The sequence below is a fragment of the Sorghum bicolor genome, unplaced genomic scaffold, assembly GCF_000003195.3.
Source record: "Sorghum bicolor cultivar BTx623 unplaced genomic scaffold, Sorghum_bicolor_NCBIv3 super_40, whole genome shotgun sequence".
Lineage (NCBI taxonomy): Eukaryota > Viridiplantae > Streptophyta > Magnoliopsida > Poales > Poaceae > Sorghum > Sorghum bicolor.
Genome location: NW_018396415.1, coordinates 131,403 through 136,360, shown reverse-complemented (window position 1 = coordinate 136,360; position 4,958 = coordinate 131,403). Strand labels below are relative to the sequence as shown.

The following is a 4,958-nucleotide window of genomic DNA, read 5'->3' as shown; positions in this document are numbered from 1 at the left end:
CGGCCGATCTGATCCGGAGTGTTCCCTGAACCAGGTAAAACTATAACAGCTTCGCCAAAGTTCGGGGGGGGGCACGTGTTGCCGATTCCTCTTCACCCAACACATGGTTCTCGGCTATATCTCTTGGGAAGTGCTGAGAGAACAAGTTGAGATCGAGGCGCTTGTGCAGGTGCAGATTGAGCCACATATTAATAAACCACCAAGGACCTCCCAAGTTGCCGATAGGTTGGCCGAGCAGGAGTTTCTGGACTACCTGATGAAGAAGGTGATAAACAGCGCCGAGCAAATAACGGCCGAGAGGAAATTGACCACCGCTAGCCAGTCTTTCTGCTGCCGATAGATAGACAGAAGTCGGTCCTGCCGATCGACCACAGAATACAAACTTGTCTAGCCACATGTTCAGAAAAGTGGTTTGTTCCTTTATGGTGACAGGCCCTCTCCCGCGGTACTTCTGGATGTACCCTGACCAGCCGCCGATAGCGCGAGTCTCCACTTTGGCACTGGGGGCGGTATCAAAAAAGTGGGTGCTATCGGCAGAAGATATGTCTAACCCAGTAAGCATGGCTACATCGGCAAGGGTAGGAGAAGCAGGGCCATGGCCAAAAACAAAAGCGTTGAGAGTGTCTGACCAAAAGTAAGATGCGGCTATCAGCAATGACTCGTTCCTGTGCATATCGGCAATGGACAGCCTAATGCATTGAGCTAATTTCCTCTCACCCCATTGAACTTCATAAGAGTTGCTGACCCTCAAGAACCAGTCTTTCCACCCTACATTAGGGCTAGGCCAAGAGCGAAAGGTGTCCTTCCATAGATCTAGAGCAAAGTTTTCAGCTCTAAAGGGAATCCTGTTGGTTTCTGCGTTGATAAGGTCGGTTGGATCTGGATCCCCTAGAGGGCCGAGGCATTGAAGATGTGGTTGATCGGTAGGAATGACAATTTTGTTGGATAACTCCTAGTGTTTTGGGGAATAAAGATACAAAGAAAAAGGAGAAGGAAAATATTCGGTAAGGTAAATCGCAGATGAACAGGAATGCAGGAAAAAGGTACAGCAGATGAGATGGAAGTCTGACCTCAGGAACGACGAAGCCAACGGCCATCTTGTCGTGAAGGGGACGCTGGAAGACGCCGGAGTTGATGAAGAAGAATGCTTGTCGGAGATCTTGAGGATTGAGAATGGCGCCGCCGCTGGAAAAGTGAAGTTGGATGGCAGAATAATGTAATGGGGGAGGAGTACCCAAGAAGGAACTATTTATAGGGCAAGATGGACAAGGGCAAATCTGACTTATTTCTTTGCCGCATCCGAGAAACCCGAGGGTACTCAAGTGGATATGGTAACTGTTCGCACGATAATCCAGGGATTGTGCAGGTGATTTGACAGGAAGCGGTCATTATCTAAAGATATTTTACTGTGCGCGATCTCCTGGTCGGTCCATCGGTGATATTCTATAACGGTCGTCCTGCCGATGGGCGGATAGAGGGGAAGTAACCGTTTTTGCGAATATCCTGGGCAGAACATCGGCAGATCTTTGTAACGGTATTGTTGCCGATGTACGACTAAGAGAGATACCCGTTTGGGAAGTTGTGGATTTCGAGGGATCTGCGGAGGATTAGGATCAGAGTTGCCCAGATTGAGGTTGTCGGTTACCAGATTAGGAGCATTAATTGCGGAGAAGACATCATTACTGCAGAGAATTTCGGAGCATTAATAGTTTTATACTCCGAAACTGGGGGGCATGTGTTGACACCATTTTTGGGCACGTGTCCAGGATGGCAGGACAGGGTGGCAGTACGATGCGGGTTGCTGGTAAGGATGGTTGCCGATGAGGGAAAGGTTGAATGTGACTAAGTCCTCAGACAGTAATATGGTGCCGATGACCAAGTAAAAGGGTCTGCCGATGACTATGGCAAGGGGATTGCCGATGACGCGAAGGAGGAGTCCGGAAGCTGCCAGTTGTCATGTGGAGGAATTTCGGTTTGTCACGAAGGATGGTTTTATTATTTCCTTATGTTATTCGTATCGTTTTGTATACGGGTTCCGTGTAATTTGGAATTCGAATTCTAATCGTGTCTGGTCGTAGCTCTTTGAGCAGGGTATAAATATAAGCCCTAAGACCTTGTAATCAGGATATCTATCAATCAATCAAACACACGTTTTTTACTCATATTCCAGCATTTACTTTTCGACGACTTCGTCATACGTTTTCTTTTTGTTACGAGTTCTTAGGAATTCGTCGACTCAAGCTCGGCGTATCCTCAAGTTCCGCGTGAGTACCTCTTAGCCGTAACATCCGGGCGTATCGCTGTTGTCAGGACTAAAGTATTCGAGTTATCACCTTTGCCGATAGTAAGGTCAAATCGGCTGGCACGCCTTAACGTTTGGATCGGGTATTAGCCCTTTGTGTTTGCAGACTAGTTTTTGCATCAACAGGGTGGATATCAGTTGGTGCAGTATTCATGTGCATAGCTGACCGGACAGCTACAACAGGCCTAATGGGGGTCAAGTTCTCTTCAATTTGAACCTGAAATAAACAATTCACTTATGAGAATTGTGGAGAAGGGAACATTTTTAAATCACACATAAATGATTTGTAAGGGCAAACATTTGGTGTTGTTATGTTCATAGCTGATCGGGTTGCACCATGCCTACATGGAAGCAGGTCCTCGTCCTCCTCGCCATACCGATCATTTTCTTCATCCTATACATAATTATCATAATTTTCAGGCTGAGGATCATTATGTGCTTCATCGATATGTTCTTCAGGTGTCAGACTCTACACAAGAATCATAACAATATTATTTATTAGCTTCCATCAGTGAAATATATGTGCACATTAAGATGTGTAAAGACATAATTTATTCTAAGTTGTATACCGCATATTGTCTTGAATTAGAACCATGCTGTGGCAGGACATCAACATTTGTCCTTCCTTGTGCCAACCTTTCCTCTTCTAATTCCAAAATACGTTGCTCAAGAGCTCTGTTCTTACTTTCAGCATTCTGTCGAGCAACAATTTCCATTTGCATCCTTGTTGACATGAGTGCTTTGAGCCCTGGGGTACCAACCTCTTGGGGAGTTGGTCCCAGACCCAAAATACGAACACGTCCTCTTAGCTCCTTTGCTTCGCAAACAGCAGCATACGCATCGCCTTCTTGAATTGTTTTATCCTTCAACTCTGGTTAGCTTCAACATTGGCTTTAAGCTCATCCTACAAGACATGAATAAATAAAGTGTATACAACATATTCATGTTTCTTTTTGAGAAAACTTACAATCGTTCCTGCTGCCTCCCTTAAAGGCACACCATTCCTTCTTGTATGTGTATTAATATACACTTCATCTCTTCGAGAGGGACGTCCAAGTGCTTTACCCTACAGGTTTTATAACTATGTATACATGAAAGGCCATAAACTAATATAATTGGTGAGTAAAATGATAGAATTCGGTACCAAATTATAACTACGACAAGCATGGCTAATGCTTCCAGATGTATGATGAACCCTCAACTTCGCACGATTTGCTTTTCCTCTTTCAGTGCGAGCCTATGGTAGAAATTATGACTTGCACAATCATAGACAAGCAATAGAAAAGAGATTTTGATATGAACTTTAGCTTACTTGACATTCAGGAGACCTCCAAAACATAATAAGATCATTCAGGTCTTCATCATTTAATATATTTTTAAGTCTTTCCTTCATTTGTTCATCTGTTAATGTTTCATCAAAATACTTGTTTTTTAAGTCTGCCTTATAGTCCTTCCACTTCTTTGCAGCTGTATCCATAAACCATTTCTTGGCAGCAGCATCCACATCATAGAATGCCTAATTTTCCATTGGAAATGAGCCATTAGATAATGTACAAGTTGTTCTAAGTTGTTATTCTGCACATATTATACTTGCTGCTATGAATTGGATAACTTCCATAAGGTCAGACAATTACCTGCAAGTTATCCCAAACTTCAAGCTTCTTTCCAAGGGGAACAACCCTCCAATCGTTAAATCCAACTGGTAATTTCTTTCTCACTTGACAGCCAATGGCACTAGCAAACTTCCTATAATCATCTCCTACAGGCTGACCATATTGATTGAGATTTATTTTAATTTTAGGCATATCAGCTGTCCTTGAGAATATGTCATTCATTGTGGTGATGCCCCTTCCTTTCCTCTTATAAGTACCATTGTGCAAATCTATACAGATGAAAACATAAATCTGAATATTTTAGAAAAATAGCACATGTTCTTAGAAATTATAGCAAGAAACAGCAACAAATGTCCTTAGAAATTTTAGAAATACAAACCTTTATTGTTACATAAGAATTCCCCAACTAGTTCATAATCAGGATCATCAGTTATCTGCTCATTTGCAGACTCTACAAAATTTCGTTGTGGTCTTGGTCGCAAATTATGATGTTCAATGGCTGCATCACTTGTGTTATGATTTCTCTACAGGAAAATACACATGGAAGGCTCAATCTTTTAGTATAATAATGCTGCAGCTATACTAAATCTGTTTTTCTCGATCAAATGTTGTAGGGATGCCATCTAAAATTATTATCTGTATTCATACTCATTTATAATTGTTCCAACACTATTGTACATGGCTAACCTTTGTTCTTTTAGTTGGTTGGGCAGGCTTGAGTGCAGCTCTTAGCTCATGAACACCGAGGGAATCCATCTTCTCTTGGTTTCTTGCAACATGTTCCCATTTCTGCCTCTCATACTCAGTCATGCCATCAGCTTCATTACCCCTTCCTCTTGCGCTTGACATTTTTTCTCCTAAGAAGGTACAAAGGAATTAGCAATCATTTCCTTGGATAAGAAATAATACAAACTGATTGGAATAAAGTTTTCAAGTATCAATGAGGCAATCAAATACTGCAGAAATAAAACTTACTTTTTAGGCTCAACAATTATACCATCTATGTCTGTCCTAATAGTGGGTACAACCCCATTAATAACATC

At 42.2% G+C, this 4,958-nt stretch overlaps 2 long non-coding RNA genes across 2 annotated transcripts; both read right to left on the bottom strand.

Moving 5' to 3' along the window:
* Positions 1–3,346: 3,346 nt before the first annotated feature.
* LOC110431510 lies at positions 3,347–3,691 on the bottom strand. Its single transcript, XR_002448954.1, has 3 exons — positions 3,615–3,691; positions 3,447–3,539; positions 3,347–3,368 (listed from the first exon to the last, which is right to left on the bottom strand). It is a non-coding gene; the product is annotated as an uncharacterized LOC110431510 (long non-coding RNA).
* A 34-nt stretch (positions 3,692–3,725) lies between these two features.
* LOC110431511 lies at positions 3,726–4,380 on the bottom strand. The gene is made up of 3 exons (XR_002448955.1): positions 4,295–4,380; positions 3,937–4,206; positions 3,726–3,818 (listed from the first exon to the last, which is right to left on the bottom strand). It is a non-coding gene; the product is annotated as an uncharacterized LOC110431511 (long non-coding RNA).
* Positions 4,381–4,958: the final 578 nt, after the last annotated feature.